The 27,120-nt window shown below is 34.4% G+C and overlaps 1 protein-coding gene and 1 long non-coding RNA gene across 4 annotated transcripts in view; both read right to left on the minus strand.

The window, feature by feature from the left end:
- Positions 1-25,989, minus strand: LOC140451177 (uncharacterized). The gene is made up of 3 exons (XR_011952030.1): positions 25,849-25,989; positions 1,392-1,527; positions 1-523 (listed from the first exon to the last, which is right to left on the minus strand). It is a non-coding gene; the product is annotated as an uncharacterized lncRNA (long non-coding RNA).
- The window catches only part of LOC140451164 (uncharacterized), a 184,367-nt gene that overhangs the window by 132,292 nt on the left and 24,955 nt on the right, over positions 1-27,120 (minus strand). The gene's annotated exons all lie outside the window — the stretch shown is intronic.

Here is a 27,120-nt window from a genome sequence, read left to right on the forward strand (position 1 = left end):
CATTAAATTCCATCATTTACATTCTCAATAGTCTTGAGTTCGTAGTAAAATGGATGGTACACTGGATCAAGATATTGAAGCAGGAAAAGCAAGTCTTCCTTTTTTTTTGGTGCTTTATGGGTTTAGGTCCACTATAAGTCCTCTGCGTTTAATATTAAGGTTAGAAACGTTAAGGCCCTTATGTGAATATTTAATGTCTATAACACCCAAATCTTTACCAAAACGTAGAATTTTTATATCATGCCATCTCACATTTTCATTATCCACACCTTTATCACGCTTTACATAGAGATTTTGGAAAAGTTTTGAATAGACTAAAAAACGTTTCCTGTGTATTTCTATAGCTTGAAATTTCTTCCTACCAGGGACAGTTCTAACAAACTGGTATTAGTCATGAGGTATCCTTACTTCAATTTGTAACGTTGTTTTGGCACGCTCAAATCTCGCATGGTCAACATCTAATATCATTCTAGTATGACCCACTTCCAGGAACTTAAATTATATTTCATTTATGGTTGTTGATCTATAAACAAATAAAGATAATGCACCTGTAAAAATGTTATTTTTATTTTAACCGGGACAAGAATCCAAATACAGAACAAATTTTTCAACTATATCGACTATACTGTCAAGATATTTTAAAAGACAGGAAGCTACTTGATCTGATCCACGGTCTGACAACCCCTGATGAAACCCCTATTCAGTGCAATTTCTGATGATAAGGTTACATATACAGAGCAATCTTTAATAGTAGACTATATTTGTGCTTAAATTGGTTGTTGGTAGGTTTTGTTGCAAGTCAAATAGTGAGTTACCAGAAGTAGATTTAATTGACTTTAATGCCGATCAGAAATATTTGTTTCAAATTTGTGTCGCAATTTCTACAGGGGAATGTTCTGTCGATTTATTAAACCGAAGCCCTGGAAAGTTAAATCATTCTCGATGGCTCACGTTGGCAAATAACATTCTACGTCTTTATATTAGTACTGAAAATCAAACATCAGAATTAAAGGCATTGACCTTTATTCTCACGGTTTATGCTCCTTTCTGGTTTCAGATTAAGTGCAACTCATCATGTGTAAATGGTGCAAAGCATGTTTTACAAACAATAAAACGAAGTCGATATCTAGAGCAAAATTTAAAAAGTGTTATTTATAGTCCTTGTAATTCAAAGAAATGCCTATTTTGTACATCCGAAAAATCTTCTGCTATATATGCTACATGACACTCGCCTGCATATAAGAGAGATTGCACTTCGTCGCATTCTCATTGCAAAATCTAAGGCCAATAATGGTTGATCTTATATCCGACCTTTTATTATTTCTCAAATTAATTTTGATACAGATGACTATATTGATCTGATTGATTGGCAAAACAATAAAATAACTTACCTCAATTGCTTCAAAGTTTGAAAGTAGATGATTTGAAAAATATTATTTCCGGTTTTCCTGAAAAAATCATAGACATCGCTACATTTCCCTGTCACACCCAATCTGTAGAGATTCGTGAAGCTCGTAACTGAAGTATCTTCATCGGTTGTTGGGTCACAAAAAAGAAACAGTCTTATCAAGACGAAAATTGATTCGCGCAAAGATATGCCAAAATTTAAGCCGAAAAAAGACAACAAACAATAAATAATCAAAATTAAAAGGGAGGGTAGTTAGTGGGTAGAGGAATAAAGATAACATATTTCAAAGATATTTCAATTTTATATCATTTTTATAATAATAACATGTACTTATTACTGAACGTTTCAATTAAAATCGTAAGTTCATATTTTTTAGTTTTTCATCCAGTAGAGAGCAGAAGGTAAACATTTTTTAAAAAATCGGAAATAAAGATTAGGTTTGTAATATCAATTGGCAACTTTTATGCACTATTCCAAAACAGTTTTCGAAACTTCGATTTTTCGATCTACCCTAATATATATATATACATCCCGCTATCATTTAGAGCTCTTTTCACGTTGCAGTAATTTAGCATCACCAAGAAATGCTATCATTTTCTATTTATAAGTCGTGTATGTTCGTTTAGTGCACCTTTGTAGGCTTGGCACCGTTGTTGGTTTTTCAATAATCCGATTTTTTTATATATTAAATTTTTTACATCAAACCATCATTTTAAACTCGGGAGGTAAAATTACTGTATTTGGTATCATTTTAAAGCCAATAGATGTTGTCAGTGTTAATACTTAGAATAATATTTGAAAACATAAAAATATCGATCGGTTTGGGTCAAGTTCAAATAATAAAGACATTGAATCTACCTGCCGGTCGGCTGGTTTCAGGCGGCTGGGGTCAACCAACAAGTTTTTTATATAAACGTTCAGTTGTTTTTATTTAATTTACACATTTTTTCCCAGAGAGTTGTGTAGGGGAATATTTTACATATTTCAATTTCCAAGCTGTTTAATCGAAGCTATCAGTGAATAGTTTAAGATAAATATTAGGTTTTTATGGGATTAAGTCAAAAATATTGGTCGTGATTGTGATGAGAATCACATTTTAATTATTTAATGTTTGACAGTTTGATTTCCATTCAGGAAATCGTTCTCAAAAAACGTTTTTTGTACAAAATGTGTATACACATTTTTACATAATTTGTACAATAAACAAGGTTAAATATTGGAAATTGTATCGTTAAATATTAGTTAATTAAAAATGTAATTTTCATCTCAATATCGACAAATAATTGTGGCTTAATCACATAAAAATAAAATATTTGACTTTGACCATGCCATAAGAAAGTAGTTCACGGAACCTCGCTAAATAGTTTAAAAAAATCTTATACAGAAATTTAAATTCTAAATAGTATGAGGGGTAGTCGACGAAAAATTTGTAAAACGTACAGTTGATTTTGCTTTGTTTTGTTAAACAATCTTAAAAGGTAAAAAAATAATTTTTTGCTTATAAAATGTTTTGTATACATTCTAAAGAAACATAATTCAAATAAAAGTTGTAGACCATAAAAAGTTGTTTATGTAGATAAATACCAAATTTAAACACATAAATAATTAAGATAGGTAATTCCAAAAAACCGTAAACTCTAAGATATTATGTTTGTAGTAATTTATAAATGTTAATAACTTTGTTTTTTGCCTAACGACAGGTAATATAGCTACTTGAAATTATGGCAATTGATGAGTTATTAAAGTGTGCTAAATATCAAGCAGATCAAAAAATATTTTACAATTTATTCAATTTGTTTATCACAGAAAGCGATTATTTAAAAAACTGTACTTGTCCAAACAGTATGACTCTACAAGTATTTTGAAACTTGCAATCGATTCTTTGCGCTTTCAGTTTTAGGGTATATTAAAAAAACTTTAACATATTATTAAATTTTTTATTAAAAACCAGTTTGAATAGGGGACTTTTTAGTTTTTAGACCACTTCACGTTTTTTTAGTTTCTTTGACAAGTGAGCTTGAAATGTGGTTGTATCGAAAGATACTAAAAATTCCATGGACTAGCAGAACCAGAAACGAAGAAGTTCTTCGAAGAATGGGACATCAACGAACTCTATTAAATATTATTAAGAGGCGTAAACTAGAATATCTTGGACATATAATCAGAGGACCAAGATATGAATTCCTTCGGCTAATTCTCAACGGTAAAATCGAAGGAAAGAAATGGATAGGACGGAAGAAACTCTCTTGGTTGAGGAATTTGCGGCAGTGGACAGGTTTGACAGCGGACCAATTGCTACACGTAGCGCAAGACCGAGATCAGTATAACAATATTATAAGCATGGTAGTCGCCGACGTTCCGTAGGGATATGGCACTCTAAGAAGAAGAAGACAAGTGAGCATTGTCTATTCGGTTATTTCTTAATATGGGCTATGAGCAATTGTCTAGTCAACACTATTATAGAAGTTACCCATACTTTTTCAGTAGTGATTCAGACGGTTCATCTTAATTGTCCCCATATGGAACATAAGCCCGAGAAAAGTCTTAAATTCTGTTTGTGTTGTCTCTTTCCAAAACGCAACCCTCTATTTTTCTGAACGACTTTGTGCAAATATTTCGTCAGAGTCAATCAGAGTCACTTCCACCATTCATTTAATCTACATCGTCCTCGCCAGATGCTTCTAACAATGATTGTAATTCAGCAGTGGTCAATCTACGTTTATGTTCACATCTAGCTTTTTTAGATGTCGAAGGCATATTATTTACATCCATTTTTTTATAAATACTATAACTCACTTTTACGGAGGTAATTAACAATAAAAACGTTCTACTAGAAACTATCAACTTACGACTTCCAATACTATAAGGCCACTTGAGGCACAATACGTTTTTACTCAATAATAGTTCCTGTATAAGTATCATTGAAGCACACTAGACATATTGCAGTTTTGCCATCAAATTCTTCAGAGTGTGTTTTAACTTTTATATCGGCCTTTCTACTAGGCATGCTTCTTCTTAAAATTTTGTAACATCTTGTACACTTTCTTCTCTTTGTATTATCTACATCGCTTTGCCTGATATGGTATTTTTGGGTGTAACTGGTCGTGAGGGTTACAACATTTCTTTATTTGCAAATGCCTTCGCGAACTCCAGTCTGAAATCAAGGGTAGGTTGTCGCTTTTTTTTACGTTTTCTATTATTTAGCAACTAAGCATTGACTACTGCGGTATTAAATATTAATTCCACTGCCACTTTCCGGTACCACTTCAGAATTTTGCGTATTGGGCTTTGGTAAGAAGCCACTTGATCACTAAAATCAACACTCTTTTTCACCAAGTTATAATCGAGAATAGTTTGTGGTTTTAGTACTTGTGTATAATTTTTCTTTTCATTTGATTAAACCAAGATACAACTATTATGTTTAAATGTTGTAAGGATTAAAACTGGTCTTTTGTCGACCCATTTTATTTTATCACTTGTAAAATCAATAATGGGGTTAAGTTTCATCGTGAGTAACTGGTTGCAACTTTTTTAATCGAGATTTTGGTTTTACATGTTTTTATAGTAAAACATCTGCACATGAATAATTCGTTTCTTGAACAATGATTTCAATTCATCGACCAATATTCTAAAATAAGGTGTTATTACGTCGGCCGGAATATTATAAACTGATTCTCTTTCACAAAGCATTGAAAATATGGTTTACATTCTATATTTAGAAAAATCTTTTACTGCAACTCTTGTTCGACTAAACTAAACTAAACTAAATTAATACACAAAACAAATTAATCTATTTTTTTTATAGAAATTCAGATTCCTGTCGGATTTTTATCAGTGCGGCATGAGTCACTGGTGTCTCGTATATTTGGACCTCCTATCGCATTACAAACGTAATTCTCAATTAGCAGTGCGGTACAAGATACATTTAGGTCGTATAATCTTAAAGCCGTAATAAGACCATAAGACCGTATGTTATAAATAAATATATCCCTATAAGAATTATCTTGAAAGATGAAAAAAATACAATAAAAAAGTGCAATATTAAGTGTTATTTAAAAAATGATAAGTCATTCACGGGCGTCCAGTTAAAAACAAAAGTTTTCAGTGTTCTATTGCTTGAATATTATTATCTGGTATTCTGAAAATGTTGACATTTTTTCCTGGTCTGATCTTCCTCAACTAACGTCATCTTTCTTAATTGGTGGGTTGTGTTGTTCATGTCTCTTTAAGTGTTTTTGTTGCTATCCATACTGAATGATCTTCTTTAGACAATGTACTAATGTAGTGTTCAAATGTGGCATTGCGTGCATCATGTAGCGCTGATCTTAATTGTCTGATTAGTCGATTACATTTGTGTTCGTCATTAAGATTTCGGCTTCTTGGTCATTTACCTCTTGCTCTTCATTTTTCGACTATTAGTTGTATAATATAATTCGGAGTGTTATTTGTGTTTTCTTGATTTGGAATTGTTAATCGTGTATCTTGTACCGCACTGCTAATTGAGAACTACGTTTGTAATGCGATAGGAGGTCCAAATATACGAGACACCAGTGACTCATGCCGCACTGATAAAAATCCGACAGAAATCTGAATTTCTATAAAAAAAAATAGATTAATTTGTTTTGTGTATTAATTTAGTTCGGACTGTAAAAGAGGAAGGAGATGAAGATAAACTTGACCAGCTCGTTAATATGATGAAAAGTATGACATACAAGAAAACGAAGACCATAAGATGCTGGAATTGTGGCGAAATAGGACATGTACGAAGTTCATGCAAGCACCCTAGGTACGATGCAAATCAAGAAAATCATCATCAGGAAAACTAGAACGGGTCGGCCTTAGGGGGGCAGCTTCGACCCGGAACTTTTCCAAGGACCCTTTCATACTAATAGCTTCTTTGAAATGTCGTGAAGATAGTGTATATGTAGATGGAGAAATAAATGGTAAAAGGCATACGTTGTTGGTGGATACCGGAGCGACCAGAACCATTATACGCCAGACAGTTATAAACAGCCGTAAGAAACTGTTACCAACGAGGTTGCGACTTCGGACCGCTACAGGTGAAAATGCCAACATTCATGGAGAAATCCAGGTAAAATTAGGAATTGGAGCAGAAAAGTTCGTCCATACTGTTACAGTTGCTCACATCGAAGAGGATGTTATATTAGGAATGGACGTAATGAATATACATGGATTCCAATTGGATTTTAAGAATAAGGTAATCAAAGTTGATAACGAGGAGGTATTTCTTCATCCACATGATGACAACACTGTGCAAGCAGCCATTAAAGAAGATACAGTCGTGCCTGCGAGAAGTGAAACGACCATAGTAGCGCGGCTACAGGGAATTGTGGACGAAGGGACACCTGTTATGATGGAGCCTTGGAACCATGACGACGAGGTTGGCCGTGGAATCATAATTGGAAAGGAATTGGTGACTTCTGCTAAAGAAATTCCTGTGAGACTAATCAATGTCAATGACTACATTTATCATGGAAGATAGCTTGCTCAAACGAGTACTGGAAAATGATGACGGTTCAGAGAAGAGAAGATAGTTGGTAATCCCAAAGAGCAGGATAGCAGAAGTACTTTGTCAGTTACACGACAGTCCATCAGGAGGGCATTTCGGTGTAAAGAAAACCATTTAGCAAATTCGGGAAAGGTTTTATTGGATAAACAGTTTCGACGACGTAAAGGACTGGTGTAAGAAATGTACTATTTGTACTACGAGTAACGGGCCTCACTGAAAAAGGAGAGCTCCTATGAGACAATATAATGTTGGAAGCACGTTTGAAAGAATAGCTTTGGACATCGCTGGGCCATTTCCAGAAAGTGAAAATGGAGGCAAGTACATGTTGGTAGTCATGGATTACTTCACTAAGTGGGTCGAGATTTACGCACTTCCAGACCAGAAAGCCGCCACCGTTGCAGATAAGTTAATCCAAGACTATATCAGCCGATTTGGAATGCCTTTGGAGATCCATAGTGACCAAGGAAGGAACTTCGAAAGCGATCTATTCCAAGGAATATGTGATAGACTAGGCATGAAGAAAACAAGAACTACAGCGTATCATCCGCAATCGGATGGTATGGTAGAACGAATGAATAGGACAGTTGGCAAGTATTTGACAAAGATGGTGTCCGATCATCAGCGAGACTGGGACCAATATCTTCCGTTCTTCACAATGGCCTACAGATCTGCTGTTAACGAATCAACAGGCCAGACACCAGCGAGGGTCCCATTCGGACGCGAGATGCGACTACCTTGTGATTTAGAGTTTGGGTGTCGACCTGGAGAAGATGTAGCAGGTGAAGATTATGTGATTGAATTACGAAGAAGAATGGACGATGTAAACGAGTTCGTCCGTTCCCATCTTCAGATCGCTAGCGACCGAATGAAGAAACGGTACGATACGCAAGCTGAAAAGGTGTGCTTTAAGAAGAACGATAAAGTTTAGGTCTATAATCCCAAAAACGCGAAAAGGTTGTTCTCCCAAATTGCAGCAGTTTTGGGAAGGTCCATATCTCATTATGGAGAAGATCAACGATGTCATATGTCGAATAAGCAAGATTCATAACCGGCTGGCGTCTTTCGAAGGTGACCACGACGTAGATGAAGAAGTGGAAGTAAACCAAGTCCAAGATTTCTCTGACCTCACGTTTGAGGAAATCATGGGGGTCTATGGAGGTAACGGTAAAGCAAGACATGAGGTTACCACTGAAGAAAAGCAAGATCTACTCGCGCTTCCCGATGACTACTCGCTAGCCCTTACCATCCCGGCCAGTATCACTTTATCTTTTCTACCTGGTAACAAAAGACAGCTAAGCTTGAGTACCTCGGCCACGTGATGCGGAACGAAGAAAAATATCGAATTCTTCAACTCGTTATGCAGGGTAAAGTATTTGGCAGAAGAGGACCGGGACGCCGTCGTATCTCGTGGTTGAAAAATCTCCGACAATGGTTTGGGATGACCTCAGCGGAGCTGTTTCGCAGAGCAGTCAACAAAACCATGATAGCCTTGATGATCGCCAACATCCGGACCGGATAAGGCACTGAAGAAGAAGAACAAAAGACACTGCCCGTGACCAACCTACCTACCGAGATGTATGGGAAGCCTCACTTCAATTGAGAGTAGAGATGTGTAGTTTACCATCGAAATAGTTCAAGTGAACGATTCTTTCAACTGAACTAATTGAATTAGTTCATTAATTTTCATGGAACTAGTTCACTGCGAACGATTTGCATTATAAATTGTGTCTCAAGTTCTAAAGAAGAAAATAATGAATAAATGAGATCATATATTTATTATTTTGTGAATGGGATGGACTGACTAGTTTAAAAAAAGAAATGCCGATTAGCCTCAGATAACAGATAATAATTCTTATGAATGTGACAATAACATAAACAGTCTTATCTTAATGTCATAATGGTTCGGATTGAAATTTTGAAAGAAAAATTGTTAGTTGTGGTTAAAATGATTGATGCATTTACATAAAATATAATTTTATGTAAAAGTGAGAATGAAAATATGTTATTTAATGCTCCTAGAAAATTCACTGATTTTTTTTTTGTAAAGGTTCTTTTAGAAATAACCCAATTATAGATACCTATGAGTTTAAATATACGTAAATATAAAAATAAATCATACGTGAACCATAAATATTTATATTTAAAACGGTTAATAAAAAACAAATCTTAATAATTTTTTGTAAATAAAAAAAATGTTATTTGCAAAACATTTGAGAAATAAATTTAAAACATTTAAACCTAAACATACAATCGAAAGAAATGGTTCCGAACCCCAACTACTTGTATGGTAGTGAAAGACTGACTGAAAACCGAAGAAAACGGGCGGCCGGCGCGAGCTTGTGTGATGATAAGACGAAACATCTGGCAACCAGTTATGTTAGGGTTGGATTTCGATTTAGGTCCTACAAATAGTTCTTTCGAGAACTAGTTCACTGAACTAGTTCATTTTTGTGAAATAGTTCTCTTGAACTAGTTCGTCTAAAAGAACTAATAAGCACACCTCTAATTGAGAGAGCACGTACTAGAGTCCGACGGGCAAAAGTTAGCTATGCCAAAGTTAGAGTACCGCCAATTAGATTGGAGGGTTATCCGAAGTATGGTGGAGGAGATCTTTAAAGACACCGAAGTCCAGGTGTTAGTCTGTTGCAATCCGCATAGTTACTGGTGCAGAGAGAAAACCGTCCTTTGCCATTTTTATACAACTGGAAGTTGTAAACGAGGGTCCAGTTGCCGATACCAGCATACCGTTCTAGTTCCAGTCCCGACAAGGTTCCAGGAGAAACCATCTTTTAAGAGGGGGCAATGTTACGATAAATAATGACGCATAATATCTAAACTGTAAACATCCTTTCTCATTCAAGTCTTTTCTAGATCATGTAAGCTACTTGCTATAGTTGGTGAATGTCAGCATAAGTTAATTTGTTTGATATTGATTTAGATTCAGGGATTTAGTCTATGAATATTATGGTTTAGGCACATATTACCGGATGTGGGTATATGTTGACCTAATTTACTTAGATTATTTGATTATAGTGTGAATTGGTTACCCATTTGCCTGGTCGATTATACCTTTAAATATGCTATTCTATAAATCTGTTGTACACTGGTGGATCAATTGTGGATTTAGTAATCAATTCAACACTTAACCTGGTCCATATATATTTGGCATTTTTCTTATTGTTACTTTTTGGATTATTTGATTAGAGTAAAAGATTGGTGACTCATTTGCCTGGTTGATTATATCCTTGGATATTCTACTATAAATCTGTTGTCCACCGAATAGTCAATTTTGGAATCAGTGTCCGATTTCACATTATTTTGAGATATATGAGTATTTGTCTTTACGACTATTTTAGGCTACATGGAAGCTTTAATGTAGTTTATGTACTATAGATAGGATATGACTTGTAAGTCACTTAGTAACATTTGGATATCTTTAGATGTCTCCTTCTTTCTACATTATTCATAATCTGTGGTTACTTGTAATCTTGCGAATCGATGTAGACTGTTCGGAAGTTAGTTTTAAGTTAGTGTATTTTAGCTACATTTGTCAAACTAGTGTCATGGCTAAAAATTTAAATTTTAGATTGGCTTGTATCCTTTGCTTGTACTACAATGACGGAAACTTTGGCTAACCAATAGCTAAGCGTCTGTTTGGGCTATTGCCATGACGCACGGTTCATACCTACCCTATGATTTTTGTTAAGTATGCCAAAAAAAAAAAAATTTCGTTTAAATTTTTTTTTCTCCGAGTAAGAGGGGAATGTAACGAGTCCGTTACTTTAATAATCCGTAAACATTTTTAAATAAAATTTTAAAATCCCAATCCTCTTAATGAATTTCTGAATTTTGAATTTCTAAGTTGGCATTAAACAGCGACACCTACGGTGCTCTAGGGCAACATGATCATCCGGCTAGCAATTAGCGCTCATTCTGGTTTTAATCTTTTGGTAGACAACTTTGTTTAACAAAAAAAAAGGGTAGGCGACAGAAGAAGGCTAAATTTGTTTTAAAGAGTATTAATTTCGTTGGGAAGGAAGAATATGGACAGTTTTAGTTGTTTCGTAATGTATACCCGTTGATTTATAAGCCACTTCTAGTCGGTAAGTTAATGCAATTATAAATAAAAAGTGTAAAAACCATCAGCCATTTTAACTTCTATAATATCGTCATTTTTCCTTCGATAGTGAAATATGTATGTGTCATTTCTCGCATTATTTCATTAAGAAACATTCTGGATTTAGATATAAAGTTTATTCGTTTACCACATTTCCATCAGTAAACATGAGCACGTGTTGATATTCGCCGTCTCATTCGTCAAGAGGCTATTAAATATAATTTATTAGACAGGTTCTCATGTTACAGATCCCAACTCGCCATCATTTTAAATTCAAATTGTATCGTGTTGATTTTTAAGTTAATATATTGTGTTATATTTATGTTATAGTTATTGTTAAGTTATTTACTGGTCGTGTTATTTTTTAGAGTTTAGTTTAATTGTGATATAATGATTAATTTTCAAGAAATTCTTACACTAACAGTTTCAAAAGTAAATATTTTTAAAAATCATATGATACATAGGTCGTACATCAGTAAATAAATAAAAAGTGAATAGGGTTTAGTAATGATATAAAATCATATCAATTTTCTATTCTATTTCCCAGCCTTAAAAACATATAATTATCTATCGTTAAAATTATCTATTATCTATTAAGACTATCTGTAAAAATATTCTGCCTCCGCCGAAGTTTCGAAGGGAATCGCCGGAGTTCTAGTGTAACTGTTGTTTAGTATAAATATAGAGGACCCTTTTATTTAAGTTACAGTTAGTTTTGAATATGAAGTCGAGTTTTTAGTCCGAAATAAATATTGTAAATAATATAAATTAAAGTAGTTGTGTTCTAGTTCTTAGTGATAAGTGTAAAACTGTAATAAATATATAAAGATTCTAATAAACTTGTAAGTGTTATAAATGTAGAACCTTTGATAATAAATAAAGACAATAAATTAGATTAATAAAAATATTACAATACACCCAATACAGAAAATTATCAGGTTTTTTTATTTCATTTCGCAATCACAACCATCCTCCGAATTCAACAGATATTACGAAAATACAAGAACAAATCCAAACACTCAACTTGGACACCTTCCATCCGAATCTTAATTTTCCCGAAAAGACATTCCTGTAAGCCCCTTTCATACAATGGCTTCTAAAAATTTATATTACATAATGATGCTACTAATTCTTTTAAACTTCTAATTGACACGGGTGCTGGAATCAGTTTTTAAAGAAAACAAAGCACGAAATTATCATAATAGATTTCCCGAGAATGTTACTATTCAAGGCATAACCGACGAAAAATTGTTAATTACAGAATCTGTCCTTATTCCCTTTACTAAAGACAATCCTCACAAAGTTTTCATTTTTAATCTAGACATTGATTTTGATGGCATAATAGGCCTAGACTTCCTAGATCATTATGAATGAGTAATAGATCTAAAATCCCGACAGTTGCATACAAATTTTAAAACCTTTACCCGTCACAAAGTAGGACAAGAGACAAATACACCCACGAAAGACAAATCATCGACACTCCTTACAGAAATAATACGAGTAGAACCTGAAAATAAAATTAAGCTAGATTGCAAGGCAAATTCAAATATAAAAGCACAAAAAACCATGAGTAGGGAATGTACTACTTTCCAAAAATCCCAAGATCAAGACAAAAATCTGGAAAGACCAGAGAGAAAACGAATAAAAGGAAAAACAAACAGAATAACGATTGGCAGCCGGACCGAACAAATGTGCAGACTAAAATGCAACTTATCAAATACAAAAACTTATCAAGAAATAGAAAAAGTTAAATTACCTAATGAATTAGTCTATATAGACGAAAATGGAGAATTCTTAACTTCCGTGATTAACGCTAACGCTATAACAAAGATAATTGAATTTTCGGGCATCCCAATCGAACCTTTCGAAAATTCAGGGACAATCCTATCCCAAATGAATTAAAAGAACTCATAGTAGATAGAACTCGGATAATTAAAGAGCAACTAAGAATTGACCTAAATTACGAAGAACAAGAACTAATTCTAGACATTTATACTGAATATGCAGATATATTTTATGTAGACGGCGACAAATTTACTTTTACAAACGAAATTAAACACAAAATCGAAACAAACAACGCTAGACCTACATTTATTAAATCTTACAGACATCCTCAAATACATAAGGAAGAGGTAAAAACACAAATTAATAAAATGTTAGAACAAGAAATAATTCAGCCATCTATTTTTCCCTGGTCATCCCCAGTTTGGGTTGCACCGAAAAAATTAGATGCATCAGGAAAACAAAAATGGCGAGTTGTTATTGACTATCACAAACTCAACGAACTTACAGTACAAGACCGTTATCCACTATCACAAATTTCAGAACTATTGGACCAACTAGGAAAATGTCAATATTTTACAACCCTAGATTTAGCGTTTGGATTTCACCAGATTGAAAGTTGCTAGTGCATTTGCAATTGGAGCCGTTCTATCGCAAGGCCCTATGGGAAAAGATTTACCAATCGCATATGCCTCCAGAACACTATGCAGTATCGAAACAAAATACTCTACTATAGATAGAGAATTAATTAGCTATTGTATGGGCAGTCAAACACTTTAGACCATATCTTTTTGGCCGTAAATTCACTCTTATTACCGATCATCGACCCCTTACATGGCTTTTGTAAGGTATGTACAAAACTCGAAGAATACAATTATAAAATAGAACACCGCTCAGAAAAAATAAATAGAAATGCAAATGCCCTCTCGAGAATAAATATTAACCATTTCAAGGATTGTGCAAACTTTCAATCAAAAATATCGTTACATGCATCGAATAGAGACGAAACGGATTCAAACGAAAACGAGGACGACGATAATGAAGAAAATATAGAAAGGATATTCGAAGAACGACAAGTTTATCGAATTGTATAGAACAAAATACGGAATTACTAGATAAATCTCATAAAATTATCGTTACCTTTTTCTGGCAAAATAAACTTCAGGAACTTCACGAGAAAATAATGAACGATATATTTGAGGAAAATGAAAATTATGGCAACCGAAGAATTAATATTGTATCCAGGTTATTATACCATTACCATTGTTTAAAAAAGAATAGTTGGCCAACGCAATGTATAAAGTTGTTTGATTTTAATTGAGACAGTCACTAGATGTCACCACTCTTTCTATCTCAATAGATTTTAATATACGAGTGTTTGTTTGATATACGTTATACTAGATGGTACTACATGAAAATATTAAAGACTAATTGAACCTCCATTTTCGTTCCCCTGAATTAAATTACCCAGCGTTGCAATATTTCACTGACATAGTAGCAACAGGTTTAGTTACAAATAAAAATGTTACAAAAGATAGACCATAAATCACTTAAATTATTCATTCAAAATAGAGTTATTACTATCAAGGACTTCGTATAGTAAATGTCGTGTGTCTATAAAAATAGTACGTATACATACTGTGGTCTTACATCTAAATAAGTTTAATTTACATTTTTTATTACATTTGGAAGTATATTAAAAACATTTGGCCCGATGTAAGCAAAACATTTTAATCCTATGTGTTTAAAACATAAAGAAAAACATTTGTATGAGAAAAAACAAAATTAGTTTTAGAAATTAATTTTATCAGATAATACATTCAATAATATTTGAAAGAAAGTGATTTTGAATTAAAATAATGTTACTTCCGTAATAAATAAATGGTTTTTTTACAGATGGCTGGAAATATTTGTTCTTATTACAAATGTGGTTTATCACCATATAAAACTCATGGATTGAGAATGTTTAGATTTCCGATAAAAAATACTTCAGATTCTCAAATATGGATATTACACTCTGGTAAGTAAATATGAACTTTTTTATATTCTTGTATTTTACATCGTTTCCGATACGCACTTAACTTGAAAAAATGTTAATTTTTTTTTCATGCATTATTTTTCATTGTCGCCATGGTGCACGCGTCATAATTGAGATGCAATAATTTGTATTTTACGTTTTTGTTGGTACATATTATAATTATCATATATGTAATAAACTTCGGAAAAGCAAATTAGTGAATAAATATAAAGTAAATAAACATAAACAAAGTATTAGATATTTAAATATTGTAACGAAATAGCCCATCTCCGATACGTCATAATGCTTAGAAGGATAAATCTAGAAAACGTAAGAATTGGCATTTCAATAGCGCCCGTCTTTGAATGCGGTTTCAATGAGACGAATTAGAGGTGGGACTACCCCCGAAGATTCGAGAATAATACTTTTGGTATATATATGTCACGATGTTATGGGTTAGTTTAGTTGATAAGAGAGTACCGAACTGTAATCTTATAAATAAATATATTTATATAAATTCGAACCACTCGTATTATTTAATCTCGCTACAGTTGGTGTCACGGTGTGAGATTAAAAAAAATAAATTCAGCAGTGATTTTTGAAAAAGACTTTTGAACTTTTGAAAAGTATTGTTCCTCGGGAACATCCGCGTAGTTCGGTAATGATCTTGGTACGAAAGAACATTTAAAAAGTACGTGTGTGTCCGACCAAAGATGCTGCTAGTACAACTTTCAGTAAAACAGTTGCGTGGGCAACTAAAAGAACGCGATGAAGACTGCAGCGGGCAAGAAGATACTCCAAGAACGACTGAAGACTTTTCTTACCAAGAATGGAGATGACCCAGAAACATTCCATCTCAGTCAGCAGAAGAAGCAGTTTTAATGAAGACAGAAGAAACTTCTAAAAAAAAATGATGATAAATTCGAGACTGTTTCCAAAAGATTAGATGAAACGTCTCAAATGATTAAAGAATCTTCTAAAAAAAATGATGATAAATTTGAACACGTTTCCAAAAGATTCGATGAAACGTCTCAAATTATTAAAGAAGTAGCTAGACAAAACGACGAGAAACTCGAAAAGGTCTCTAGAAGATTCGACGAAGTATGTATTCAGAACAATGAGAAATTTGAAGAAGTCTCTAAAATATTCGATCAGATACAGAAAAATGTAAACAACGTAGAAGAGAAGATCAAACAATTAGACACCATGATAACTAACACGAAAGAGCTACCACCAATTAATACGGTAGCTTTAGATCCGGTAATGAAAGAAGAATCATCTAGAGACGAAATGACACATCATATGAGATTCAAATTGCCACCGTTTGATGGAAAGTCTTCTTGGTCCATTTACCTTAGACAATTTGAAGCTATTCCGACAGCCAATCATTGGACAGAACAAGAAAAAGCTGTTTCCTTAACTGCTGCTTTACGAGGTGATACTGCGGATATCCTAAAATCGATTCCTAAGGGTCAAGAAAAATGTTACCAGACCTTGTTCACTCGACTAGACAAACGTTACGGAGATGCCCATCTACAACAAGTCTACAAGGCGCAACTAAGAAGTATAATTCAACGAGCAAGTAAAAATTTGCAAGAGTTTGAAGCAGATGTTGGTCGTATAGTGCGGTTAGCTTATCCAGAGGCACCAGACAACATGTTGGAAGAAATTGCTGTAAATATCTTCGTCAATGAGTTAAAGGACAATGAATTACAGAAAGCTTTACGACTATCAAGACCGAAAGTTCTAGATGAAGCGCTCGCTATTGCCTTGGAACATGAAACAGCTAGTCAAACTTCACGGACCCATCGAGTAAGAACTATTGAAGAAGGCGACGAACCAAACGATGAACGTCTGGAAGAAATGGTACGAAAAGTAGTTCGTAACACGATGCCGAAGAGACGAGAGCCCAGATGTTGGAATTGTGGTGACGTAGGTCACATTCGCCGTAAATTGCATGAAAATAATACAACAGTCAGAAAGCTAGAACAGATCCAACACTGGGTTGGAAAAAGCCATTCAAATGCTGAGGCTCAGTCAAGACAGCCATACAGGATAAATCGTAATCATTGTCTTGAATTAGAAGAACGACTTTGCCCCGTGAGACGAACCACCGTCATTAATGATCAATGGCAGCCTCAACAGCTACAAGACGCTCAAGCAGATGATCCATGTATAAAAAGAGTATTGGATTGGATGCGTCGAAGTGAAAGACCTTCTTGGCAAGACATTAGTGCATGTAGTCCAGAAGTCAAGTGTTACTGGAGCCAATGGAATTGCCTAGTGCTGAAAGATGATCTTCTGTATAGAACCTTTGAGAACGTTGATGGTACAGAAACTAAGCTCCAGCTGATTGTACCTAAAAGTAAAGTGTCAGAAGTATTGCGTCAGTTGCATGACGGTGCATCAGGTGGACACTTTGGTATTACGAAGACTCTGCAAAAGGTTCGAGAGCGGTTCTATTGGGTGAACTGTAAAGATGATGTAAGATGGTGCCGAAAATGTGAACTGTGTGCAACCAGTAATGGTCCAGTTGGTAAAAAGAGGGCACCCATGAAACAGTACAATGTTAGTAGTCCTATGGAACGAGTAGCAATCGACATTGCAGGTCCACTTCCAGAGACAAATGATGTAAATAAATATATCCTGGTAGCCATGGATTATTTTACGAAATGGACTGAGGCCTATGTGATACCAAATCAAGAAGGTGCTACCGTTGCAGAGGTACTTGTTAAAGAATTCTTTAGCCGATTTGGTGTTCCCTTGAAGATCCACTCCGACCAAGGGCGAAACTTCGAGTCAACCCTTTTCCAAAACGTTTGTAAACTGATTCAATTGCAATTGATGGGCAAGGAACCAAGTAAGTCTTTTATTGATCATTTTTTTAAGAAGTTTGAGGTGATATAAGTAAGAGAAACCGGACGAAAATATTTAAGTGTTATAGAGGGTTGATCAGGTGTTTTAATTGGAATGATTATAGAATTACGCCAAATATCTGGGAATTTATGTGTGTTCCAGATAAGGTTATAAATTTCGAAAAGTTTGGAGAGAGATGTATTGGAGAGATTTTTTAAAAATATATAAGGGATATTATTAAGGTTAAGTTTATTGCCATGGATTTGTAAAATAATTTTTTTCATAAATGAGTAGAGTTTGCATTTTGTATTAACACGTTAACTGCCGATCTATTCTGGGTAGGTTTTCACTAAGAGCCGCTTTCTGTTTTTGATACACAGACGTTTATTAATTAGTTTTTGGAAAAGTTCGAATAAAGTAAGTGTTTTTAAACTAAATGCACATATATACAATAAGGGTTGGTGGTGAACGCGCTAGAGCGTCACTGGTGCTCGGGTCTAGTATTTATATACATACGCCGTACGACGCGCTGGTGCGTTTTGTAAATAATATTGAAAAAATCACTTTTAATAGGAACATTTTATTGATTTACTAATACAAAATAAAAATAAAACAAGAAATACAAAATAAGATAAAATATAGATATATAAAACAAAATTAAGGTTTAAATGTGGAATATTTGACAGCAATCCAGACAAAATCCAGGGGTGTCGGGACAGGTTTTGCATTCGTAAATTGTATCTTTACGGATATTTCGTTCGCTGCAAGTTTTACAGCGTTTTCTCATAACTTTTCCCTTTAGATCTTTTACCTCTCGTTTTGTTACTAGGTGACAAACATGTTTAGTTTCAGAATTATTAATTTTTAAAAGTGATCTAACGAGTTCTAAACGAAATTCGTAAAGACCAATCTTTTTTCCAGAATACTTATTGTATAGTATGTGAGCATTTATAACCATCATCTGCATAATATGTATAAATATTTTTGTTGGCCATCGTACAGTTTTTCGTTGACAAGGATAATAGGCAAGCATCTGGTCTTGTCGGTCAATATTAGACATATTCTTATTATATCTTATAATAGGCTCTGGTTTCATTACATGCTGACCTCTTCTTGTTGTAACTTGTTGTAAGGTGTTTTGACATTCTGTTGTTATATAGTAAACGTCTCTCTTATCCTTCCATTTGCCAACTAATACTCCTTTTCGGCAACGGGCAATTGTTGCACCTTAAGCAAGTTTTTCTTGTTTTACTTCTGCAGGATTATTTTTACGGTCAATTCGAAGAGTTCCTGTGAAGTAAGTTGAAAATTCAAGCAAATTTTTGGCTAAATCAAAGCTGTTGTAAAAATTGTCCATGTAAACGCAATCGTCAAACATTCCAGAATAAACTAAAAATTTTAAAATTAGACCATTTGGTTCGGTCAACATATACAACTTTATTCCATATTTATGCTTTTTGTTTTTTAAGTATTGTCTAAAATTAAGTCGTCCTCTGTGTAATACCATTGACTCATCTAAGCTCAAATTACGATCAGGATAATAAACTTCTTCCATTCTCTTATTAAAAAAGTTTATCATCGATCTAATTTTATATATTCTGTCTTAAGGTACTTGTTCTCCCTCTTCTGGATTTTTACTAAAATGCAAACAACGCAGTATGACCATAAATCTGTTCCAGCCCATAAAAGTGGAAAAAATTGCATTAGCAAAAAGAGTATCTTTCTTTTTCCAATAATCCTCAATCCTAGGCAATGAAATGTGGCCCATATGTAAAACCAATCCTAAAAAGACTAGCAGTTCTTAGGGAGTCAAAATTTTCCAATCGAAAATTCTAGAATGTGTCGCCCCTGAATTAAACAAGAAAACGTACTCGGCATACCTGTTGGTCTCATCACATATTTGCTGCAAACATTCATCAGTAAGTAGCATTCGAAAAAAGTGAACTGGATTATTATCGGGAACTTGTATTAGTAACTCCTGGTGTTTTAAAAAAGGGAAATTTTTCATCCATCGACATTTTCTTCCCATTTATCGCTTCCATCAACTTCAACGAGCAGCTTAGTCTACAATTAAATATAGTTTTATTAAAAGATGAATATTTGCATTTAATTTTATAACATACATTATCTTGCGTATCCTCAATAAGTGCTGCAGGTAAGTTATTTTCAATTTCATCCTCAGATTCTGGTAAATACTCACTGTCTGAATCAAGAAAGTCATTAAATTCTTCAACGCTTGTTTATAATAACCTCAACAGTTCTTCATCTGATATTTTTTTATATCTAACTTTCTTTTTTTATTTGAATTTGAGCCACTTGGTATAATATCGTCATTTATATTATTTTTATTCATTTTTACACTTCAATATGCACACCCTATGTCATTCAAATATAAACTAACCAAACGAGATGTAAAAGAACCCAAATCATATTTAGGGGAAACACTGAAAATATCCGGGTATTACCAAGCTTTATGATTGACGAGTCAAAAAATAGGAGAAATATTGAAATCTGGGAATTACTAATCTTTACACGGTTACTAATCCGATAAAATAATAAGCATTTGCAGAATTTTATGTACTGTTACTAATATTTACAATTATTACAAAGCCAAAAGATATAGACACCCTGTCTGGACAAAAAGTCGTTAGTCGAAGAACCAAGAACAAAGTTAGAGTACCCCTAGTTATCTGCCTTTGAAATATAAAAGACCCTCTTGTAGCGCCAGTGAAATAATCCAAGATCATAATCAATAAAAGTCTGAACGCGCGAGAGCGTCGTCGGCGTCTAGCTAGAGTCTTGTAGCAACGCACCAGCGCGTTTTCGGCAAGGAACGTGATAAGGAGGAAGTGTAATTTTGCCATGAGGATCTTTTGCTTTGTTTAATAATGAATTTGGCTTTAGCTTTAAGTTGTTTGTGTATTAGAAGATTTTCCTGAGTTTTGCTTCGCCAATACTTATTTAAAGCAATCTTGGATAAACGGAGAGCATTATTACAATCCACCAGACTACCATTTTGTGAGTAGAAGAGATGGTTTTTAACCGATATGTTTTATTCGAGAGCATTAAGTAAGCATTCGTTAAACAAATTTAGAGTAATGTTAATATCCTCTGTAATAGCTAAGGAGGATAATAATATGTCAGTTTTAGAATTAAATTTTAACCAATCAGTGTAATTTTGGGGTCACAAAGGCTAAGATAAATGGCTCAATATGATCCTGAAGAGATGTTAAAATGGGTATTAAGTCCAGTATTTAACAGAAAGGTGCCTGAACAATTTAAGATGTTTTCATTAACTTTGCTTTACCAAAAGTACGGAATAAGCTCCAAATTCTGTTATGGGCATTAAAGTCATCCACAAGAATATACGTGAGTGGAAGTTGAAATATTAAATCGACTATCTCTTCTTCATTGAGGGTATGGTCAGGAGGGATGTATATGTTGCAAATGGTAAGTTTGTTAGGACACCAAGCAGTAAGCGCTACTGCTTCTAGAGTTGTAGTGAACGGTAGAAGAGAGTAGATTTACATCACTAGAAACAAAAATTGAAGTACCACCACTGGTCCTTGTACAGTTTGTGCGAATATGATGAAATCCTTCAAAGTTTTTAAGTTTGGCTTAATGGTTAATTTTAAAATTTGTTTCTTGAAGACAAAAGGAATTATGAGAGGAAATAATCTTTTGAACTCTTTCTAGGCGAGGATAAAATCCATCGCAATTACATTGTATCAAACTTCTTCTTCTTCACGTGCCATCTCCGCGACGGAGGTTGGCAATCATCATGGCTATTCTGATCTTAGATGCTGCTGCTCTGAATAGTTCAATTGATGTGCATCCGTACCATTCCCTCAAGTTACGCAACCATGAGATTCTTCTTCTTCCTACACTTCTCTTGCCCTGGATTTTCCCTTGTATAATCAATTGAAGTAGGTTGTATCTCTCATTACGCATAACATGCCCCAGGTATTGCAGCTTTCGTGTCTTGATGGTTTCCAATACTTCCATTCTTTTGTTGATTCTTCTCATGACTTCGTTGTTTGTTACATGCTCGGTCCATGATATCTTCAGGATTCTTCTATACACCCACATTTCAAATGCTTCCAACTTTTTAGCAGTCGACGCGTTAAGTGTCCATGCTTCTATCCCATAAAGCAGAGTCGAGAAAATATAGCACCTTGCCAGCCTGACTCTCAAATCCAATTTTAGATCTCTTGCACAAAGTACCTTTCTCATTTTATTGAAGTTTGTACGTGCTTTCTCTATTCGAACTTTGATTTCTTTGGAGTAATCGTTTGTGTGATTAATTATTGTGCCAAGATAGTGGTAGTTTTCAACTTGTTCTAAAGCACTACCGTTAATTGTCAGGCTTTCACCATTATTTTGGGTTTTTGATATCCTCATAAATTTGGTTTTCTTGGTGTTTATTGATAATCCATATTCCTCTCCCTACTCAACTATCTTGTTCATTAGCTTTTGGAGGTCTCGGAGGTTGTCTGTTATTATGATAGTATCGTCCGCATATCTAATGTTGTTAATTGGTGTTCCATTGACCTTGATTTCTGCTGTTTCTCCCTCAAGAGCTCTTTTCATAATTTCTTCAGAGTATGCATTGAATAGTAGTGGTGACAGTACACACCCCTGTCGCACTCCTCTTTTAACTTCGAACTCTTCTGATGTGTGTTCATTAATGCGTACGTGTGCCTGCTGTTTATAATATAGATTTGTTATAATTCGAAGGTCATTGTGTTGTATTTGTTTTGCTTTGAGGATGTCCATTAGCTCTTTGTGGCGGACTTTGTCGAAAGCTTTGTTGTAGTCTATGAAACAGACGTACATATCTTGGTTCACATCCAAGCATCTCTGGATTAGTACGTTGAATGCAAATAGAGCTTCACGGGTACCTACGCCATTACGGAATCCAAATTGAGTTTCTTCAATATCCATATCAAGTGTTTTGTAAATGCGTTTATGAATGATCTTTAAAAACAATTTAAGTGTGTGAGACATCAGGCTTATGGTACGGTGGTCAGTGCATTCTCTAGCATTTTTCTTTTTTGGGAGACAAATGAATGTTGAGGTCAACCATTCGTTGGGTATGTCACCCGATTGATAAATTTTATTAAAAAGCTTTAAGAGGACATCAATGTACTCATTTTCTATTATTTTAAGGATATCAATAGGCAGTTGATCTGGCCCGGGGCTTTTTCCGTTTCTGGTGTTCTTTAGTGCATACATTATTTCTTCCTTTGTAATTTCTGCACTTGTTTCTCTGTCCTCAAAAGACAAGTCTTGTGGGTTTCCTCTTTCGTCGTCGAAGAGCTCTTCCATATACTCTTCCCATCGTTTTAGTTTTTCGTCAGTCGTTATCATAGTATTTCCATTTTTATCTAAAAGAGTTGTATTGTGGTTTCTTTTTTGCAGTCCTGCCATTTCTTTAACCTTTTTATGTATGTTGAATAGGTCGTATTTGTTCTGAAGATCCTCTATCTCTTTACATTTTTCCTCATAGTAAGTTTGTTTTGTCCCTCTTATCTTTTTTCTGATTTCGTTGTTAATGATTTTGTAATTGTGGCTGTCTTTGTTCTTGGCTTGTCTTCGTTGTTCCATCATGCCGAGTATCTCGTCGGTCATCCAATTGTCTTTCTTTCGTGTCGGTTCTTTTAATATCTCTTTGCATGGAGCGAGGAGGCAGTTTTTTAGTGTTTCCCATTGTTCGTTTATCTCGTAAGGGTTAGTATCTAATTTATCAATGTTTTCGTATAGTTTCTGTTGAAGTTTGATTTTTATATCCACTTCTTTCAGTTTTCTAACATCTAATTTTGGAGTTTTTTGTGGTTTTCTTATACGTTTAAGCTTAAGCGTGACATTAGCGATTAGTGGGTTAAGGTCTGATGCGACATCTGCTCCTGGATATGTTTTAACTGATTTGATGGTGTTACGATATCTCTCTTTAATCATTATATAGTCGATTTGGTTTCTTACAACTTTTTCCGGTTTATCTGCTGGTGAGCGCCATGTATATAACCGTCTCATTGGTAATTTAAAGAACGTGTTTGTGATTATTAGACTTTGTTCTTGGCAGAATTGTATTAGACGATCGCCTCTATCGTTACGTTCCCCTAGTCCTTGGTCTCCCATTACTGTTCCAGCTCTTCCTTTGCCGACTTTTGCATTGAAATCGCCCATAACTACCGTGATTTCCCTGTTCTTTGTCATTTTCAGTGCACCTTCAATTTGTTGGTAGAATATTTCTACTTCATCTTCTGTTGGATCCGTCGTTGGCGCATAAACCTGGATCAGATTTAGTTTTGTGTGTGATGGCCTTATTTGTAGTAGCATCACTCTTTCTGAGATTGGGAGAAAGCCCTCTATTGACTTGTTGACCTCTGTATCGACAATAATTGCTACTCCACGTCTATGTTGGTTATCAGTGTTTCCCGAATAATATAAGGTACCGGTTTTTGTTGAAAGATATCCTGAGTTAGGCCACCATGTTTCGCTTACTCCTAATATATTTATATTCAGTCTTCCCATTTCCTGAAGGATGTTGTGCATTTTACCAGGTTGATACATGCTTTTGACGTTCCACGTACCTATTTTGTTTTTGATAATTTTAGTTTGTCTTGTTTCGAAGTTTGACAAGGGTTTCGCCGTTAACGACCTGGGAGTCCTTGTCTGTTCCTCCCCTGCCGGATCTTGGGCTCCGATTCCATGATCAGTTTCTTTTTTTCCTTTAGTACTCATTGCCATGATAATTGTACTAGAGATATCCAATTGGATCTTTAATGCAGTGGTTTCTCCTTGCCTTCTGCATCCTTATGCCGTTGACCATTTACTTGATTCATTCGCCTTTGGTGCCAATTTCTTAGCACTAGGACAAAAGAGTGCCCTTCCACTTACCAACTCATCCGCCCGAAGCCGTTGGCCAGTAAGTGTGGGATTGCTTATACCGGCAATCGCTCGGTGGAATTTTCGCCATATCTGGCTACCCTCACTTAGTTTAGTATCAAACTGAATGTTATTAAATTTTAAACACGATATAGGAGAAAAGTGAGAAAAACTATTGAGAAAGAACGGAGGAGTCACTTGTATATCCATAGTTAGTGAGCAGTTGTTCTGTGAGATTTTTTTGATCGGGATAAAGCTTTATCTTAATTTTATTTAACAGACGTGTTGTGTTATACGATTTTTTAATGATCTTTCTTTTATCTTAGTATAGATTAGTGCAAGATTTTCATTAACGAGAGTATGTCGGTGGAAAATTTACTACCTTTAGTTAGAGGGTCGTTGATGCCAAAGGAATTTTCAAGGAATGCAATAAGTTGGGTTACATTGAATGAAAAAGATTCTGGGACGTTTTTATAAAGTTAATACTAAGTGGTTATTCCATATTTGACGAGTCAATTGAAATTGGAGTGTGTTTATGGGAAGGGGCACTATTTTGGAGATTGGGACATAACTCTGCGGTGAGTCCAACCTGTTTGCAAAGAAGGCATTCTAGTTTGTCAGTTAAAATCAATATTATGTGAATTAAGTTTTCAAAAGAAATGGTAGTCGATGTTTTTAGAGAAAAATCATCACTGTTGGGTAAAATATAAGTTACGCGGCGAAAACTCAAAACACGAGCATATTCATCATCAGGTGATCCACATTTTAACGTAAGAAACAGGAGAGGTAAGTGTTAATCCTCGATCCTGGAGTACTTTTTAATTACAGGGTTAGAAATGGATGGGCTAGGTGAAATAAGTCTGCGTTTTTAAATGAATAGTAATGTTTTGAAGATTCTATATGCGAAGTGTACCTTTTTGGGAGCACCAATACTACCTGTTGCTTTAATATAATCAAACAGTACAGTATCGGGCAGAGAAGGCATGGTAATTTCATGGCCTCGAAAAGGCACAGGGGGTGGAGGTAATTTTGCAGAGATAGCAGCTGCATAAGATCTGGGTGCATGAGTATTATTTGTATGTGAAGTTGAGTTTGACATGTTGTTCTGATCCTGGTTACCAAAATCACAAGCAACTGGTTAAATTAGGAAAAGGTTAAATAAAAGTAAATGTCGGCTCCGACCACAGTCAGCAACTCAGTGACAGGCCTATAAATTCTTAACCAAATAAGCAAATCAAAATAATATTTACCTGGTTTGTACGTAACAGCTAATTTATCGTACTTTTTTGCAACTACATTTTTAAAGATGATAAAAACTACTATTAAATTGCTATTAACTTAACGATCTGTACACGATGAAGACCAACACGTGAATCATCAAAGATTTAAATATGAATAAATCGTTATTTATTATAGAATGTGTAAAAATTAAATACAAACATAATATTACAAAATAATCGACAGCCTTCAAGTTATTATATTCAATTCAATTATTCAAAATTAATTAAATTGTTTTAATTTTCAAATTTTTAATCCACAATAGCATATCAAAAAGTAAACAAAAAACAGAAGGTTGCGGATGAGCACAGGCATTTTTAACAAAAGTGTGAATTTGATAATTTTTTCACTTTTGTCAAAGATAAAGCTGTATCATTGTGCTGTATGCTTAATATGCTCAGAGACTGTGTCGATATTAAAATAATAATTATAAAAAAGGCATTACGATACGAAACATGAACAACAATAAAAAAACTTAACAAGACAACTTTGGATAAATAAGTTTTATATCAAATGAAGAAAAACTTGAGAAAACAACAGGCTATTTTAAAAATCAAGCTGTTTTATTAAATAGGGCAGTAAAGCCCAGTTTGGCTAGTTTTTGTCATATACTGGTATAAAAATGAAATCCTTTCTGGATGAAGAGATGTTACAAAAATGTCTAACTGCTGTTGCAGAAATAACATTTCCCCATACAATAAATATCTTAAACATTAACTTTTCAAGATTCACAATTACAAGCAGAACTGAAGACTTGTCCGAGAACATAACAACTCTTCGTGAACGCATTGCAAAATTCGAATACAAGTCTTTGATACTCAATGAGTGTTGCGATATACAACACAACTCACTATATTTTTACGTGGTATTGGCTCCAAATTTAATATTACCAAAGAAGTGTGTTCACTGATTCCAACGCAAGATACTACAACCTACAAAGACCTGGGCAATGAACTAAAGTCTGTGTTGGAAAATTTTTCAATGTTATTTGAAAAGATTATTGATATAACGACAGACGGAGCACGTGCAATGTGATCTTTCCTTTGTACCTATGTGGAGCTTTTGAATACCATCTATGTTGGAGGAAAATTTTTAAGCTTCTTGTAGTGGGGTAACACATCCAAAAGAGTTCTCAAGAAATGCAATAAGTTGCGTGGAATTGAGTGTAAAATTAATCGGATTATCTTTGTAAATCGTTTCTATAGCGGAAATACAATTAGGTTTCATCGAGTAATCCAATCGAA

This window comes from Diabrotica undecimpunctata, chromosome 1 (genome assembly GCF_040954645.1).
Source record: "Diabrotica undecimpunctata isolate CICGRU chromosome 1, icDiaUnde3, whole genome shotgun sequence".
In the NCBI taxonomy this organism is placed as follows: domain Eukaryota; kingdom Metazoa; phylum Arthropoda; class Insecta; order Coleoptera; family Chrysomelidae; genus Diabrotica; species Diabrotica undecimpunctata.